This window comes from Mirounga leonina, unplaced genomic scaffold, assembly GCF_011800145.1.
Source record: "Mirounga leonina isolate KUSES-001 unplaced genomic scaffold, KU_Mleo_1.0 Mir_127, whole genome shotgun sequence".
Lineage (NCBI taxonomy): Eukaryota > Metazoa > Chordata > Mammalia > Carnivora > Phocidae > Mirounga > Mirounga leonina.
In genome coordinates, this window is record NW_023270316.1 from 5494001 (window position 1) to 5514510 (window position 20510).

Genomic DNA, 20510 nt, shown 5'->3' on the forward strand with positions numbered 1-20510 from the left:
ATTTTCTTTCAAGAGATGAAGAGAGAGAAAGACCACCTTCGTGAAGGAATCAAGCTGCAGGAAAGATCTGGAGGCAGCAGTGAGTTCAGGGTGTGGTTTCGAAAGTGCAAGGATCCACCGGACAGGATGTGACGGACGAGGCAGGATGAGGTCTGAGTTGGGATGACCCAGATTCGGGGAGGATGTTGTAGGTGGAGTTCTGAACCCCCCGACTCACCAATGGGCCCATGCTCTGTTGAAGGTAAAGGGGAATGAGGGCAGAATCCTGAGCAGGGAAAGGAGACAATCAGGTCTTCATTTAATGAACCCTTGTTCATCATCATTCCTCCACGTTAATACTAGGTGTGTACCTTTATTGATTTTAGAAGCAAATTAGCATCTTCTCGACTTCCTGTGAGAATTTAGTGTATTAATATGTGAGAATTAATGAATAAGGCAAAGAGCTAGAAGAGCTTTGGCCCAAACATAATGAAGGAAAGTATTTGGAAACGCTCACCCGTGTGAGGATTCTCTAAATCCTTCCACTTAATTATAATAACAATAAAAACAAGAGCAAAGGCTCATTCTGTAATCCACATGTAGTGTGGAAAAGAAGAAACTAATCTTGTCTTTACATTCCAAGACAATTGCAGAATAGGCTTTTTTGAGAGGATCTATTCAGGCCTCTCTCTAAATTTAGTTTGCTGCTCTTCTTCAAGAGGTGTTAACATACCTTATTAAACAAAATATGCCAGAAAAAAACAAAAATAAATTTCACTCCTTTTCCCCTTTGATGTCCATTTTTCTCCTGGCCCAGGATGCATGTGGAGAGGTTTCCTGAAGCTCCCCACACAGGGCAGCATGTTCATGGCTAGTGTGGGGTGGAGTGAACCTGGGGGCCACCTTGACCGTGGGCAGGTGCTTTCTGAGATTCTGAGGTGCTGGAGCTCAGAAAAGATAGGCAAATAACTTCTTTCTTCAAATGCTGTTCTTTTTAATTTATTTTTGTGATGGGGCTTACATTTTTTTTTTAAAGCAGAATTATCACAAAATGATCTCTAAGTAGTTTTTATTAAAGCTAAATTAAACGTGAAACAGAAAGCTCCAGAATCTAACTCATTTTTTTCAACCAGTGTTCCCAAGGTATTTATTGTTGAGTGATGAGTGGCTGGGGGTGGGGAGGCTGTACAGAAGTGCGCTGAGGTGGGGGGCAATGTGCCTTAAAAAAGCAGATGAAGGAAGCGGGCAGGATCAGAGTAGGCTGGAAAGCAGGCTACTGTTCTAGAAAAAAAAAAAATTTTTTTTTAAATAGAAAAAAATACTATTGCAAGGAATGTCGTCAAACACAGGATATGACATAGCTTATATGGACTACAAATAAGATGTGAAATGGGCAAAATACCCATTTATTTTTTTAAATTACTGTTTTAACACACTGATCAAATTGTGGATTGGGAAATTAAATGTAGAATGTAGAACTAAAAGAGGGGAAAAGCATAATATTAAATTACCCTATTTCTAAACATTGCCATCTGTTTTTTTAATTGAAATTATATACAAATAATTCATGCGGTATTTAATATGAAATGAAAAAAGTCCTCTCTGAATTCATGACATCAAGGTTTAGTCAATTGTGTTATTATCAAAAAGTAAATTTTTTTTAGAATACATACTCAATTGGAATAAATTATGGTGGATTCAACTCAAACCTTAAAATCTCTAGAAAGATGAAAACCTAGGTTTTGGAATCAGTTCCTCCGCCGCATCGCAAACCTGCTTTTTTGTGCTCCCACAGGTAAATGTGGGGTAAGTTCTCTGGAAGAAAAAACAGCCCATGCCGGAGGCTACATGGATTTCACCTTGTCCTCCTGGAGCCAGGTGAGGGATTCTGCAGAGAGATGAGCTAAAAAACAAAGAGAAAGCAGGCCAAGAGAAGTAAGGAGTATGAAAGTTTTCCTGGGTTTCTGCTCTGTGTTGATGGCTGGAGCAAGAGGAACCTTTAAAACTACGGGATCCTTTCTTCCTCCCCTGAAGGATTTCTTGAGGAGACATAGGCTCTGAGCTGGGGGAGCCCCAGGCTGTGCCCCTCATCCCCCCTGGGCCTCTCTCCTCATCCCCGCCAGAGCTGTCACTGTGGGGACCTCATCACCCTTCAGACAGTCCTCAGGAGGCTCCTCAGGAGCAAGGGGATGCTGTGCTCACTGAGTCAAGTCCTTGGAAGCCTGACATTCTGTGTCAAGACAAAGGGCCCCAGGAGGCCAGTGGAATATTTCACTAATATCTCTGGGGTTCATCCACAACTTTCCAGAAGAAAAGCCCTGGACAGCCCCTGAGCTCTGTGTCTGGCCTGCTCTAAGCTGCCTGAATGCCAGCTCGCTCAGTCGCACTCAGTTCGGGACCAGGTCCAGGCTGCAGGCCCGGGGAGCCGGCACACGTCTGAGCACGGGCCCCCTTGCCTCTGCAGGCCTGGGATGTGAGTTCTCTGACAGAAACAGATGGTGGGGTTTCAAGCCGTCACTTACAGTGGAAAGGCAGATGTGCAAACAAATGAGGAAGACAGCCCAGGGGGAAACGGGGGCGGGAGAGGGGCCATGTACTCCAAATGAAAGATGAGGGAAAACAGGTTTGCGCTGGAAATTTTCTGTGCATCAGCTCAGAGGAGGAGACATAATTAGAGAAGGTGCACCGCAAAGTTTTCAGCCCCAAAGGGGAACAACAGCACTGTTTTCTCTCTGAACTGTGTCCCTTTTCAAAGGCGTTAGATATCAGACTCATCTTCATGGAAGACTGGTGAGATTCAACTCCTGAATCTGGGATCCTGTAATTTCTTCCAGAAAGTTCTTTCCACCACCTGGCAGCACCGTATAAGGCGCATAAACTTACTAAAAACATATTTGATAATTACATTAGTAAACCAAACGGTAGACAGTATCCTCATGTCTTAGCTGTGAAGACTGGCTATGGAGTATTTTTTTTTAATTTAAAAATTAGCTGAAAGAACAGAAAGAGTGCCTAACGTTTACTTCAATAAAAAAAGGCAGAATGTGGAGACGAGGAAGGGACATGAAGTGATTTGAATATATTACACACAGAAACCGCAATACCGTGTGATATCACCAACTTTTCGCTTTGAAATATATAAGGACATATTTCATGTTATTCTGGTGCTTGGGGACATCTACCCAAGTACTCAGAACCCCCTCACGTGACTTCTAGGAGCACGGCAACTCTGCTCCATTGGATGTGACAGCTCCATATGCTGCAAAATCTTCCCCTTAAAAGTGTTCCAGGGGTGCCTGGGTGGCTTGGTCGTTAAGCACCTGCCTTCGGCTCAGGTCATGATCCCAGGGTCCTGGGATCGAGCCCCGCATCGGGCTCCCTGCTCTGCGGGAAGCCTGCTTCTCCCTCTCCCACTCCCCCTGCTTCTGTTCTCTCTCTCGCTGTCTCTCTCTCTGTCAAATAAATAAATAAATAATCTTTAAAAAAAAAAAGTGTTCCAGAAGTTAGATCACAGGATGGTCTGCAGGTCCTAAGTGAGTTTTGTAGTCAATTGCTGAAATTCAAATCTCCATAGGTATCAGCCAGATGATTTCTTCCAGAACTTTCTTTCCAGGATCATCAGCATAAGACAAAGCCCATGCAAACTCTACAGAGCTATTTGATAAAGCCAGCAGAGTATGGGAAAAGACTGGTTTCTGGTGAGGATCTTTCTTCCATTTATTTAAGAAGCTCATGTAGCCCCGTTTGAAACCAGAAATGAAGAAGCAACCAGGAGACAACAAATGTATGTTTGCAGTGGTAAGTACGACGCTGAAAAAAGATACCAGGATGGGGACACACAGGTGGCTTTATTTCAATAGATTCGTTCTAGACGTGCAACATGTTCTCAAAAAAAGCGAAGGACTGAGGGTATAATATATTGCTAAAAAAATGATAGGATGGTCATAAATACAGAGATACTTTACAAGAGTGATAAACTCTTCCCTACTTCTACCATCCATTATTTTATTTATTTATTTATTTATTTACATATTCATTTAAGAGAGGGAGGGGAGGGGGTAGAGGGAGAGGAGAGAGAGAACCCCAAGCAGACCCCCCCTTGCTGAGCACTGAGCCCAACTCCAGGTTCCATCTCACAACCTTGAGATCATGACCTGAACCAAAATCAAGAGTGGGCCACTTAACAGACTGAGCCACCCAGGCGCCCCTACCACTCATCATTTAATCTTAACAGCACCAAGAGAGGGAACAGAGCCCAATTTACACCAGCAGAAATATCCAGGCATCTTTTCTTCATCTCCCTGACAGGAGCCCCCAGACAGGATCAAACTATAAACTGTCCTCTGGTGTTCGCAGCAACTACTCTGGAATGGATCCTATGTGTTATCGTGGCCATGTTTTGAAAGCAACTTCTCCCACCCTCTCTTCCTTGTCTGTTCCTCCAACATGCCACACACACTCCCCACTCAGGACCTTTGCATATGCTGTTACTCTCAGTAGAAGACTCTCCAGATACCTGCGTAACTCCTCAGCTCCTCAGGCTCTGCTTTCATCACAGATTAGAGGTTTTCCTGGGTCACTCAATACAATTTTAACTGTTCCTCATGTCCTGAAAAAACCCATTTCCTCTTACTGCTTTATTATTCTCCAGATATTTGTTTCCACCTGGCAGACTATATTTTTGTTTATCGGTTTATTATTTTTCTCTGTCCACTAAAATATAAGCTCTATGAGGGATGCCATTTCCCAGTTCTCGGAATACCTTCTTGCACATAGTAGGTGCTCAATAAATATTGGCTGAATGAAGCTATAATCATTGAGTGAAGCTATAATCATTAAAGCTCTGCTGAGCTTCGAGTTTTCTCCATACCACTAGGAATATGGTCATCTTTCTAGAGCACAGATCCAAGCATGTCACTCCCTTGTTTTCAAACCTTCAATAGCAAACAGAGAAATGAATACCTTAGGAGACCCCTCACATAAGATCGATCCCGAATCCCTTAAACTGGTTTACAGGGCACTTGTGACCTACCTCCTGGACATTTCTCCAGACTCGTTTTGTCACCATTCTATCATGTGCTAGAGGCATGAATTTTGGAACGAAATTCCTGGGGTCAAACTTGGGCTTTATCACTTACTGCCTGTGTGTCCACAGCATTTCTGTGATCATTTGCAAAATGATGATAATAATTGTACCCACCTCATAGATGGTGTTTTGAGAAAATTAAGGGGACGGGGCACCTGGGTGGCTCAGTCGGTTGAGCGTCTGACTCTTTTGAGTTTGTCTCAGGTCATGATCTCAGGGTCGTGAGATTGAGCCCCACATCGGGCTCTCTGCTGGGCATGGAGCCTGCTTGGGATTCTTTCCCTCCCTCTTCCTCTGCCACTTCCTCCTCTAAAAAAAATTTAAAAGCTTAGAAAATTAGAAAAACAACTAGATATTCACCTACAGTGTGATCCAGCAAGCCCATCCCTAGGGATTTACCAAACAGAAATGAAAACATTAAATTCACAGAAAGACTAGAACCAAATGTCCATAACAGCTTTATTCATGACAGCCCCTAACTGGGGAGAGCCCAGGCATCCATCCATAGGAGGGCACACCAGCAAGCCTCCGTGTGTCCACACATGGATGCAGCTGAGCAGTAACAGGGAGTAGACCGCAGGTACAGGTATGGGTGGGTTTCAAAGGCATTAGGCTAAGTGAACGAGGTGCTGCACAGAAGAAAACAGACTGCACTGATATAAAAGTCTAGAGGAGGAAGACAACCATCTGTGGCAGAAGGAAAGAATCATGTTGGCCTCTGGGAAAGTGGTTGAGGATGACTGGGAAGGAGCATAAGGGACAGGACACTTCTGGGGTGATGGTGATGCTCTGTGTCATGATCGGGCATTGGGTTGTAAGCATTCGCCAAAGTTCTGAGAACGACACTTAAAATTGGTACATTTCATTGTGTGTAAATCTTATACCAAAAGGATATAAATAAGTCTTAAATTCAAAATCATGATACACTGCGTAGGTATTTAGGAGGAATTGTACTATCTGCAAGGTACTTTGAAATACATTAGGAACGTACAATGATTCATTGCTGGATACGGGAATGGAAAAATGGGTAGGACATATGATAAAGAAACTTTAGTTAAATGTTAATGCTAGAATCCAGCCGGTGAGTCTATGGATATTCACCTAAAAATGCTGTCCACTTTGCTGTATCTGAACATTTTCACAATAAATGTTGGGAGAAAAAATACAAAAGACCTCTGACAAAAATACTAATTTAGATTGTCTTCAGGTAAAATGATTTCACACTTGTATGTTTCCTGTGCAAGTAAACCCAAGCAAGTTTCCTTTAGTTCTTTGAAAGTCCGTATCATATATTGCCTGACAATTATTGATGGATTTACCCTACATACACCAGCACTAACCATATTTTTTTCATTGACCATTTTTATAGAACAAAAGTGAAATGAGCCCAGTCTTTTGCAATTAATTTTTATAGCATCATTGATTAGATTTCCCCAAATAATTTATTTCTCACTTCATATACTAGAAGGTAATCCCATTAAATATAGTAGTGTAACATTTTAAACCCAGACTGCCTTGGCTTCCCACTGAAAGATTTACGTAGGTCTGAAACAAGAGCTATTTCTGCCTAATGACCTGTACGTAAAAGCAACAGAAATATAGAAGATAGGAATAATCAATCTATAACATGTTATATATTTCCTTAGAGTTGTCCAAGTAATCAAAGATTTCCTGGTAAGGGTCATTATACATTGCCATGACTCCAGTTAACTAAACGCTGAAAATATATGTTTCTCTTAAATTTAACATTACCTCCGTGCAGCTGGGATAGTAAACCATTTGGTGTGGGCCATTAAATATATAGCCTAATTATCTAATTCAGTCAGTAAATAAAATAAAACAATCATCTACAGCCTATAGGGCACCAGATAGCCCCTCTGGGAAGTTATTGAGGCATAGACAGAGCCCTTAACCTTGCAGGGTTTTCTATCAATGACAGTTAAAGACGCCGTACGAATAGATTAAAATGAACGCCCTACTCTTAAGAACTTTCTGCCTTGCTGAGGGACAATGCAAAGATATAGTGAAAAAAATAAACAGAATAGTGTGTCATAAGAAAATATACGTATAAAGATAAAGTAGTCCAAAGTACCTCTCCCTTAGGATGCCAAATGTAAGTTACAAATACAATTTTAGATTGTGAATGAATACTTTAAAGATCAATAACTTCCATGTAGTAGCTTAATATTGAATTTAGAGAAAGAAACATGAATACATATTTTCTAATCTTACACACAATTATGGCTAGCATGTATGGAATACATTTTAAGGTACTCTGTTACTTTTCTACTAGTAGTAGAGAAATTCTCCTAATAATTTTATGAGGTAGGTGCTATTTTCCCCATATTGTAGTGATACGAAAATGGAGAGGTAGGGACTAGGTTAAATGCCCGAGTCTACATGACTAATAAGACACAGAGGCTGGAATGGGTGGGTGTGTGGTTCCCTGGTCCGTGGGCTGAGCCCCTTCTGGAGCCGGCCCTTCTGTGATGCTGAATTAATTAACTGTACCTGGTATGAAGCAAGTCTTAAGGTCAGGATTGGGTTAAATAAAGAATTTTTTTTTCCAGATATTGTTATGTGTTCTAAAACGTCTCTAATAATGAGTCACTTGGACTAGAATTAAAGAATTTTAACTCTCTTGATGTATAAGAAAAACTGAGGAGAATGAAAGTATTTTGGAGAATTTTTTAAGAATGTAAAGTAAACATTCTTGGGCGAACTTGCCCCCATTTAATTTAGAAATCAGGCAGTGGGGGCGGGCATCATCCCAAAGCATCACCTATGCTCTCCTCTCCATATAAATAACAATTAGCTTTTATTGAGTGCTTACTGTGTACTAGGCACTGTTTTAGCCCATTATATGCAGCATGTAACACTCCACGTTTTAGAGTTGAGGGCACTGGGACACAGGTAGTTAGGGGACTCGCCCAAGGTCATCCAGCTGGTGGAGCTGGGTTCGCACCCAGATACGATCTATTGCTGAGATCGGTCACATGCCTGTCAACTCAGATACACTGCCTTGTCCCCAAAATGCGCAGTATGCACTTTCAATCTTGCCAATGCCTCTGTGTGAGGGCAGAATTTTCTGGCGTGACATACCAATCAACCAGCTCTGACTTCATTTTCTATTCTTAAATCTCTTGGGAGAGGCTACTCCAGTCCCAGACCTGTATTTTTACACTGATTAGTTACCTCTCTCTTCTTCAGGGTTCAGGAGGAAATGGGAGAAACAAGGGTATGTCTATATATCTCTGTCTGTATCCCTATCTCTGTCTCCATATCTGTGTATCTACATGTGCCCATACACATCTTTTGTCTTTTCCTGTATGGAGGATTCGTTGTGCGAGGGTGTCCTCAGTTGCAGACGTTCAAAAGAGACAGGTTTTTGAGATGGAACAATATTTGCAATGGGCATTTTTTCCTTGACAACAACAGTTAAAATCTCCTAGATATCTCTTTCCATATACTGATGTACATAAATATATAGATACATGCCTACGCATTTAGACATACTATGCATACATATAGAAATGACATAGAGATACATAAGTCTACGTACCTATCTATACACACATGCGTGTGTTTAGATAGACAGATGATAGATAGATAGATAGATAGATAGATAGATAGATAGATAGATAGATAGATAGATGATAGCTAATAAGTAGACGATAGAGATATAGATATTTTTAAGGGTAGGTAGGGGAAGTTTAATGCTCCCTTCCTATAATGAACAATTTTTTCTTTCAGATTAACTGGTTTTTACCTTAACCTTTAGTAGTGTAGAAATGTGTGCATTGCTTGTTTGGTTTAGGTAGTTTCAAACTTGGGGAATTGAATATATGTTTGATGGTCACAAGCTGTGGGATCTCCTCTGTGTGGCCACCTTGCTCTGTTTATTGCAAGGGGAGGCTCTCCAAGCGAGTGGCATAAGCCAAACTTCAACTCTTTTTTTTTAAGATTTTATTTATTTATTTGAGAGAGAGAAAAAGAAAGAAAGAGAATGCACAAGCACAGTTGGGGCGGGATGGGGACAGAGGGACAAGCAGGCTGCCCACTGAGTGTGGAGCCCAAGACCCCGAGATCATGAACTGATCTGAAGGCTCAACCGACTGAGCCACCTAGGAGCCCCCAAACTTCAACTCTTGATGAACTTTAGACGTACCACCCAAGGGTCCTTCTGAGTAGCATCCTTGCATTAGGAAAACTGGACTGTTCTTCCTCGTAATTCCAACTCAAAAGCATTGTATGTACCTATATACAAAAATAATAGCATATAATTTTAAAAACTCTGTACTATAACATTCTCTGTATAACTAAGCCATAAAGTTCTATATTTAGTAATTTAATAAAAATATCTAAATTTTATCTTTAAACTTTTTGTGGATAAAGAGGCACAAAGCAAATAGATCTTTAAAACCTTCAGAAAGAAATCACACGAAAATAATTATAATCTATAATTCAGAGCTTTGTTTTTCACAAAGGTAATAAATTAAACATTCTCCTTGGAGACTTCTTTACTGTGCAAAATGAGACTGATGAGGTCGAACTGTTCTTTCTACAACCTCCTGACATGCCAAGCAGGGATACTAACATCTCCAAAGAGAAATGGAAACTGTTGCAGGGTTTTAAGAAGGACTAGGGGTCATCAACCTAAAATTAGACCTTGATTATGCGGTCTTCCCAGCCTTGATTCCTTTAAGTTTTTTTTCTATGCAGCAACGGTCCGCTGGAGGAAAGGAAAGCTATATGTAGCCACACACATTTGCAATTTAATCTGAATATCATACTGAGGAAAGAAATGATGGGTTAGCTCGAGGCCTAGGTGTTCTCAACTGTCGTGTTTCACTATATTTCCTCTTCAGAGCGTAAACTCTTAGCAGCGTGGCTTCAGCCTTTGGTTTATGCACAAACCTCCCTAGTTCCACTCCAGATTGTTCTGTGGTCACAAGGAAGCCAAAATGGTGCACAGCCTTCACACCTACATCCTCCCTGCCTCTCCAAGTGTCCTACGAAGAGAAGCATGCCTTCCCAGTTGCAGCCATTCAACATATTCTATCTCTACCAGTGTAATACAACACACAAAATACCCTTGTGGCCTCACATGCACACATAGAAGCCTGTTGTTACAAGGTGCTTTTCCAAGACATATTGCTCAAAAAATTTGTTTATCCTATTTGAGTACCAAAAAAAAAAAAAAAATTCCCTCTTGTTTGGATCCCAGGGCTGTCGTAAGACCTCTGCTGTTGAATAGTGTCCCTGTTCAATAATAAATCTAAGGAGTGATGGTAGCTGACCTGCGTTCCAGAGGTTGACCCTTAGGTTACACGAATATTTATCCCTCCCTCCCGGCTCACTTAGGAACATCCTCCCTCACCTTCTCTGTTTCGGGTTCACGGCTCACGCGTCAGTGCCTTTGCAGATAGAAACGTTAGGTCATAACAATGAGAGCAGAAAATCATGAACCCCTCACATCTCCCAGACCCTAGAAGCTTGCGTTCAGAAGGAAAGGAAAGCATTAATGGATATTGCTCCAAAGGTGGCGCGTCCTGCCCGTGGTATCTTGGCGACTCTCCGAGGGAGACACAGGGATCCCGTCATCAGCGCCTCTGCCATCGGATTTCACTTCCTCCCCGCATTCCATGTGCTGAAAAGGAAGGTGCTTAAGCTGGAATATGCACTGATTTTCCCATGCATCAGTCTTCCAAAAGATGCTAAAAATTGAAAGACTGATTGAAAAAAATGGTATTTAGGTAACTTCAAGAAGAAAGATAAAGAATTCGTTTTTCAGGGTCATGACCAGGAGAAGGCTAATGTCAAGAGTCAAGGAGGAGTTCTACCAGGTGTCTACTAAATCTCTCTTTTCTTCCATTTAAATAATGAGGTGACAGGTGCATTTGCATTAAACATACTTATTTGTAGGTTACATATTCGCACTAGTTCGTTATCTTTAATTTTGGTTTAATTGAATGTTTGTAGATATTCAGGATTGCTAATGTGATTAACTTTTTTATATATTTCCTAACCTAATTTACTTGAATATGTGCTCAATGTATATTTTTGACGTTGATCATGCTGGGCTTAATTTCCAGATTTTCATCTACACTTTCATGCCAAATGAACCCCCAATTTCAGTTCAGCCTACTACCATACTTTTATTCTATATCTTATGATTTCTAAAATACATTTTGCAATCAAAGCCCCGGTGTATTCCAAAAAAACCTGTAATTTGACATATGTGACTGAACTTCTTGAAATGAAAACGTTTTGTTATTTCAGAAACTCTGTGGGTTAAATTTTTTTCTCTGAAATGTAGGCATCCTTATAAGAAGGATAATTTTAAAAATTGAAAGAGAGTTTATATTTTGTGCATATTGCCTAAGAATTACAGAAGGGGAATAACCTCACCAAGAATATTTTTAAATGCAATTAAAAAAAATAAAATAAAAATAAAATAACAGTTTCGCCTAACAGACTGGCAAAAATTAAAACAGAAGGACCATGCCTAACACCATCAGGGCAGCAGTCTCTAATCCTGTTGGGGGAATCACAAACTGTCACGCCACTCACTCCTGTAGGAAAAGTCTTTAAAATACACATACCCTCTAATTTTACTTTTAGGAATTTAATATAAGGAAATAACCAGAAAAATGTTGGAAAGTTACATGTACGAGGACATCCACGCCCAATCATTTATAGTAGATAAAGTTAATAAACAGCATAAATATTCAGACAAAGTGTTTAAGGAAGTACCCATGGAAAAACACTGGGTAGCCATTTAAAATAAAGGTAGAGAGAGGTATTTGGTAGCATGGAAAGGCACTCATGATATACCACTAACAAAAGGAGCAGGCCACAGACAGCAGAATGGCAATTTTTACTAACTTACATGTAGTATTGGAAATGTAGGGATCAAAAGTAAGATCAGATATAGCCTGAAATGTTAGCATCACTCATACTTGACTTGTGAGACAACAGGAGATTGAATTTGGTTTTTCTTTTTTTATTATTGCTGCCTTGTTTTTATTTATTTTTATATTTTCTTCAGAGAACATCTGTTATTTTTGTGGTGCTAAGAGAGCTTAGTGGCCTGTAGTTGGAAGAATGCTTAATAGAAATGACATTGTCCTTGCATGGTTCCCCTACTGTGTTCAAGAGAGGTGGGAGGATGCCCTCGCGTCCCCTTCTCCCCCCACATGCCCTGCCCCGGCCAGAGGTGGTAGCGGACCCACTCGGTCACACTCCATGACCATTTGCATCAGGAGTGAGACGCTGTACATCCAAACATCACACTCATCAATGGGGTGTCTCTTTTTGTCTTCTTCTTGCTTCTTTTTGGCCAAATAACTCGCTGAACCCAGGCTCCCTCCTGAGCCCAAGGCCGGCTCACTTTTTCTGTCAGTCTGACTGTCTTCAAATTCAGTTGTTTGTGTTTGGATTCTTTCCCCAGCTCCCGCCTCACCCGGAATCAGTCAGCCTTGGTGGGGAAGGCCGAGATTCCAAAACTGGGCTTGGGCTCTGTGCAGGGGACACTGTGGCCTTATTAGGCAGCCTACTCCAGCCCCATTTGCCAACGTACTCTGCAGTTTTCCTGCACAGGCCCCTCCAGTGAGAGGTGGTGTGTCCTGTCTTTTTTTTCTGCCATTGTTACTTATGTCTGTAACTCCCTGCGAGCCTCCTAAGTAGGGGACGCTAGGATTTGAAGTAGGAATCAGGCATTCCTCAGTCTCCTAAGCAAACACCGCTGAATAACTTGAAGATTTTGCCCCAACCAGACCAGGCGTCATGGGCCCTTGATCTGGGTTGTCACGTAGGCTCCGCTCCGAGAAGGGCCCTGAGCTTGGTTTAATGCTATGCTGTTGCTGTCTTAAATTCTTTAGAGATTTTTGGACAAAAGGCCCCCGGCTTCACAAATTGTGTAGCTGGTTCTAGCCCCAGTGTCAAACACCGAATGTTCTTTCTGATAAAACATGTGGCCAAGTCACAAGTCACATACAGATAAATTCGTTTCGCGTACTGGGAAAAGAACATAGGAGTATCTCTTTCCTTTTGGACAAATAATAGTAAGAAGAACTGTCTCTCTTTCCCAGGAAGCTTTCTGAGCCCTTATTTTTTGCACCTGACTATAAATTTGCTTTTGAAAATTACTTTCAGAGATGAAGTAAAAACCCTGGGCTCTCTGCACTGTTAGCAGAAGAACGGAACAGAAAAGTTCACTAAACTATGGAAAACCGTAGATAATCTGTGACCTCAAGACTCCAGCTTTGTAAGTATTTTCACTTAATCATGACAGGGTGACTAATCTTTGGGGGGTTCCAAACTTATGTCGAGATTAAATTCACATGTAAATAGAAAAGCAAGTCTTGTCTGACGAGCCCGGCGAGGCTCTCTTGGATCTTAATCAGTCATTGGTTGCCGGGCAGGTCAGCTAGTAAATCAAATTATGACATCACAGAATGTTCCCAGTATCGATTCTTTGTCATGCCATCTCCAAGAAAAATAACATCACTCTCGTCCTTCCCCAGGATTTAGTTCAGAGACCTGTGCTCGTGGTCTTTCTAATCAATGTTAAATTTCCTTTGGGGCCAGGTCAGGAATAGCGGTCTTAACTGAAACAATAACTGGAGATCAGGATGGAATTTTTTCTATCCACAGCCAGCATAAAGTTATGTTTACTTTGTCTCCTTTAATCCAGGGCGCTGCCAACAAATTTATATTAAATGCGTGTAATATTCCATTCTGTTTAAAAGATTTGGTAGAAAATGAAAGAATAGAGTGTATTATGAATGACTGTCTGTTGACAAGCTCCAGGGACATACTGTCCTCGTTTTAAATTCATCATATTAAAACGGATATGGTTCTCATATGCTAATACCCTTTCCAATTTGTTTACAACAAAATGGGTCAACGGACCATTAATTCAGTTGCAAAACTGTCATCTCTGGCTTTAGGTTTTGTACGACTAATGAGACTTCGCTGGTATTTGCTCACACAGTCTGTTCTACACTCCAGTATTAACGATTTCTATTGACAAGGTTATTGGATTCAAAGGGAAATGTTTACATTGAAAAGGGAAACAAGCGTCAAATATGAAGCTCAAACAGATACTCCAAGCTGGAGAAGCTTATCATGGCTAAACCCTCTACTGTTTATTCCTCCTCCTGAAAAGCAAGAACAACAGGAGACATGAGGATGAATGTAATGACGAGAAACAATACCAGGATTCTGAGAGGTTAATCCAAGCACAACAGAGTTAATCTGGGAGACGCCTGGGGAGGTGTGGGGCTAAAGACTTAGACAAAACTTGCTACTTTTTGATCCAGTTGTACCTAATGAATGACTCTATTTGCAAAGAAGATTTTGGATTTTCAAACCAGTGGGGCAGAAGTTACATCCTTGGTTTTTCTGGTGAAACACACTTGGGTACTTGATGTCAAAGATCTTCATTTTCTTCTCGAACAACAAAACAAAAGGAGCATGACAATACTGATACTTAAGAAGACACAGAATTTGACCCAAGACCTAAAGGGCTCTGAGAGCCAAACCAGGCATTCAACGGAGGCTATAATGATATTATTTTGTAGAACGGAGAGGAAATGTCATTTTATTTAATGTTCCAAAGTTGAAAAGATAAAATTTACATGTTTGATGAATGATCAGAGTACTTTGAAATAATCATTTATTTTCAACTGCGTAATCTACATTATTATAGCTGACATATGAAGTCAGAAAAATAAGATTCGGTCCAAAAGGGTTACATTTAAGAGTATGGCTCTGCTTTGTATATGTTTGCAAAAGCTCTGCCTTGCAAAGCTGAACTTTCAAACTGTGAGTGAATTAAATTCAGTTAGGATTTTCCCAAGGTAAGAAATCAACCATAAGCTGGGGGGGGGGGGGGGCATCATTCAAGCCTAACTATGAACTAACCATGTTCTTTGAATTCAATAGCATATCTTCAGCATATCATTAAACACATGAAAATCCCCAGGGATTAGAGCCCAGACTACATCACATAAACCGACCACGATTACGCCACGTTCCACAACTGAATGAATGGAAAGATCTGAAAACAAAGTAATAAGAACCAAATAAAAGTAATATCACAGCCTTTTGGAGAATGGGTAGTGGACATGAGGGAATGTTACCGTCAGAACGTTAAATTGGGCTTGTCCTAAATCCAACCGAATGTTTTTAAGGTTTTCTCAAAGAGAGGTTTTATCTTAATGGCAATTTTCAGTTCACTTTCCTAATTTGAAATGTTAATATGGAAACATATTTACAGAGGAATGTTTTATATCAAACTATAAAACAACCTTCTTACAAAAGATTCTTAAATTTACACATAGCTTTTAAAAGTACATCTTAAAGAGGTGATATAAAAATCATAATGAAGTGTAAGTGCCATTTGAAAACGTATTTACCACTGTCATTTCTATTTAACAGAATGAGTTTCAAAGCAAATAAGACATCTTCATCTCTAAGGGATATATCATTTTTTACATTTATAAATGAATCAGAAAAATAAATATGTTTATAAGAGATTCCTTTTGAATTGCATTAGTGAGTTTATATTTGAGCTTATTATTTAAACCATTTTCATTTCCCAGGGTGTCATCTTTATATTGATTAAGTAGAAATGAACACAACTTATAAAGCAACAGTTAAAAAAATGCATTTCTCATGCATATGTTTTGTTTAATTCTTAGCTGTTTTGTGTAATTCTGTTTTTAAAAATAACTTATAATGTCAAATGTTTAACTTTCTCAAGATTACTCAAAAGTTTCAGGTAACAACATCGTTAAAGTCAACCAAACAGAATAAAATATAAAACTGAATCCTTCGTTACCATACTTAGCACAGCTTGCTTTCTGGAATATAAAGAAGACCTCAACAACTGGCATTATTATTTCATCCAAAGAACAAAGAGAAACCATGAAATTGTGTGAACTTAGAGAAAAAAAAAAGTTTTTTGTGTTTTTTTTTTTTTTTTCCCTCTCCAAAGGACAGAACAAGGGCCAATGTTGGAAATTTCAATTCCAGGTAGACTTTAGCTCAGTGTAAATTGAGACATTTAGAATTTTAGCTGCTCCACAGTCAAAATGGCTGCTTTGATTTCTGGTAAGCTTCGTATCACTGCAATTATTTAAGAGAAAAGAGGAAAACAAGAAAAAACACCTGTCCAGTCAAAGGAAGTCTTTATGGGCAAGCAGTGGAACTAGAGAGCCCCTAAGGTCTGTCTCAGTGTGATACGTTATGTTCCAGAACATCATGAGTGAGTCAGGAGGCTGTCATGTCAGGTGTGTGTATATACGTTTACCTGGGACTCCGATGGCTTTAGGAACAAGGCTCATTTGGGGCTGCCTTTGGAAAATCGCGATGAGACCCATCCAGGCTAACACTTGAGAAACTGACATCGTGTAAGACATAAAAAGTCTGAATGCTTCCGAAAACACTGACTCCTCTCCCCCGATCCTTACCATTCCCTCTCCTTATAGCACGTGCTGTGAGCCAACTACCTTCATCTGGGCGCTTCCTCACCCACCAGTTTGTGAGATGGATGGAAATGCATGATTGTGTCTTTGCATACACCCTGTCCCCCGGAGGGAAGTCTGCAAAAGGTGACAGGCTGGGCAGCGGTAGAAATGGATGGAGAAAGAGGAAGAGAAACCCACAGAGGCTGTTGAGGGCAAATAATCCCTGAGATTGGAACAGGGAAAGGAGGGGAGTTTTGCACTGGGGCGTTTTTCCCCCCCTCCAATAATAATGGATACAGATAATGTCCCCTTGCAAAAGGATGCGTTTCCTTATCCTCCAGATCTGACTGGGGCCCTGCTATGGGGTCCCCGCCTCCTGTAATTGCTCTCTTGTGCCCCTGAGTGGGGAGTGACGTTTCGAGCATCTGTATCCCTACGGAAGTGAGGGAGGGGGTACCACTTCGTGTCACAGGGCCAACGGCTCTCCCACGTTCACTGTGTGTCTTGCCCGGGAGCCTCACTCCATCTTCACGCCAGCTTTCTAAAGTGGCTTAATTTGTGGGGCCCAACAGAGCATAGCCCTGCCCTGAGGTTTCAGACTTTGGAGCCAGAAGTGCCTGCATTTTAATCTCGGCTCCGTCAGTCTTGGCTGTTTAGCGTAGGCAAGTCAGTTACCTCTGTATGCACCCGGGTCCGTCCTCCTTTGTAAAGAGAGGATAAAGATAGCGCACATGTCCTTGGAGTACTAAATAATCACTGGGCATAAGGCCCCAGGAACAGTGCCAGGCACAGCGTGGATGGTAAGTAAACGGGAGCTGGTATTACGCTCATTTCGCAGGTGACAAATCTGAGGTCTGGGGACTCCACATCACAGGTGGAGAATGGGGAGGTTATCCAACTCTTAATCACTATGCCAAGATGCCCTAAAATATGAAATATGAAAATGATTTCTTCCCGGAACAGAGAACAGCTGTAGGGGATGGACAGATGTCGTTAAGAGGAATGAAGGGTAGAAATGCTACCCCCCTTAGGAGAGGCACCCAAGGCAAGCCAGGGACACGCAGGAGCTGCTCTGGAGGGCAGACCCCCGGGAGTCACAGGTACCCCGACGTCTTTGCCTGAGAAGCTATTCCCACCGGGAAGCGGCCTGAGCGAGGCTTGATAGGAAGGATTTATTCCCAGCATCTGGCCGCATTAGAGAAAGTCGGTTCTTTCCTTATTATCATTGTCATTACGCACCATCTATCTAGAGATCTGTCTCCAGAAAAACTCCTTATTAAAGCAAGGGTGTTATCTGTGAGATGCGACCAAACAGCTTGGGGAGGGGACAGGGACAGGTTGAGGAAGTATTTGCTTACCCGACAGATACTGAGCAACTACTATGGACCAGACACCACACTATGTGTCAGTGTTTGTGATGCCAAGCTAGGTAAGGCCAGGGCTTTCCAGTCTTGGGATCAAGGTCTTTCTTCAGTGGTTGATGCTGAGGACCGTGGTTAGCTGCTTAAGGATGGAGGATGAATCTAGATCCTCACCTTGCACCACACATTAAAATGGAATCTTAAGTGTCTTAAAGGTAAAACAAAAAACAGGGGTGCCTGGGTGGCTCAGTCCGTTAAGTGTCTACCTTCAGCACCGGTCATGGTCCCAGGGTCCTGGATCAAGCCCCACATCAGGCTGCCTGCTCAGCATCAGGCTCCCCGCTTAGCATAGGGCTCACCACTCAGTGGGGAACTGCTTCTCTCTCTGCCACTCCCCCTGCTTGTGTTCTCTCCTGTGCTCTCTCTCTCAAATAAATAAATAAAATCTTTTTTAAAAATGTAAAACAACCCCCCCAAAAAACCCCTATAAATGAATAATTATCTGATAAGCTGGTAGAATGAATTTTCCAAATGCAGACGTTCGGAAAAAATTTTTTAAAAGATTATGATAGTAAATCAAAATGAATATATTTATAAGTCAATATGAAGATAACAAACCAGGAAAAACATCTGAAATAAAAGCAAGAAGTCAGCAATCTGGAATTCACCTTATTGCTCTGTAGGACCCTGAACCCTCCCTCAAGCCCACTCCATTGTCATTTGATAGCCGATCCTGCATTGGCTGCTTTATTCCAGCATCTGGATTATTTCCCCAGTGTTCTGATACTGATTTTAGAATTTGTCCCCGAACACTTGACTGCCTGGCTTTGGTCCCAATGCCCAGTGGGATTCTTACCATGCCCCTTCCCCAGCCCAGACCCTATCATATTCCAAGTAAAGGCTCAGTCCAGCCCAAACCATCTTTTGAATTAGGGCCGGCCCTAATTTAATTCCATTTCCCTTCTAATATGAATTCCACTATTGACACCTTGCTTCCGAAGTTAGCTCTGTTAATTTTCCATCCATCCCAGGATTCCTCCCCGGTGATCTGCTGCTAAGATTCAAGCACGCCTCAGAGCTTAGCCCACTGACGGTGACAAAAACACTAAAAAGGACATCAGTGTTTATTTTAAATGGCAAAAATACATTTTCTCGTCTCCTAACCAAGGGGTTGTCTGGGATCTGCATTAAGAGATTTGGAGTTTTCCAAAGGACATGAGACCCCGCGTGTGGAGCAAAAAAAGGAGTTTGCTCTCTTCTGGTAAAGGGTACGCGTACAGACCCCTGGACTGAGCTTCCCCGCTGAGCGCTCACCCAAAAGCCATTCGTGGGAGTTGGACCTCTCGACACGTTTCAACAAGTCTTATGCAAAGTCTTCTTCCTCATGATGTGATAAGAATGCCTATTTAAAAAGTTGTATGTTCTCTTATAAGTTGCAATATTAAGGAACTGAAAAATAATTAGGTGTTTGTCTCTAGTTGTTTACATTACACTCAGGCTTGAAACTCCTGTCAAGTCCCGAGGCTGGGAGGCTGATTGAAAGGGAAACAGGAAACAACAGCAGTGCACGTCTAGCCTGCAGGGTCTACACCTCGTCACAATTCAAACGTGGAAGGGTTGTGGGGAGGCAGCCGAGTGTCCTAGCACCCCGGAGGCCAGAGCTCCCCCCTCCGTGGTTGTGACTACCATCAAATTTGATGTTTATTTGCATCCAGGGGGTAGGTTACTAATGGAGAGCCCTGCAGCCTGGGAACCTTGTGTCATTTTGCATATTTGTCAATGAACTGGAAGACACAAAACGTTGTCCAGGGTTTCGACTTGGGGATTTTGTGATGTTTGAGGGTATGAATTCTTCTTTTTTATTTTTATTTTTTTTTCGAAGGGAAAGCTGGAGGGAAGATTTTTAAAAATGTGTTACTGAAACCCCAGTCTACTCATGAGAAAAACATCAGCCAAATTCCATTAGAGGGACATTCTGCAAAGGACCTGGCCAGCCCTCCTCAAAACTGTCAGGGACATCGAAACAAGGAAAGCCCGAGAAACGGTCACAGCAGGAAGGACCCTAAGGAGACAGGACAACTGCATGTCATGTAGTATCCCTGATGAGATTCTAGAACAAAAAAAGGACACGGGGTGAAAACTAAGGAAATCTAGAGAAGCTAAGGACTCCCAATAGAAATAATTAATTATAACAAATTGAGGATGTTAACAATAGGAGAAAGCGGCGGAGGATATATGAAAACTCTCTATACTGTCTCCCTAACTTTTCTGTATATCTAAAACTGCTCTAAAACATAGTCTACTTAAGACTAAAATGAAAAAAATATATATATCGAGATTAAAGTCTATTACTAAACCTTGATAATCATTAATACTAATTATTATCATTGACAATAATGATCATCATATTACTAAACATGATCATTACTCTTTTAAGATATTTTTCTTTTTATTGAACAAAAAATGCAACAATCCATATTCATGTCCTTTTTCTTTTTAAATTTATGGTCCTAATTAATTTTATTGAGAATAGTTTTCTTATATTAAGAGTAGTCAGAAGACTACTCAGAAGAGCAGAAAGAAGACAATTGAAATTATATAGCCATA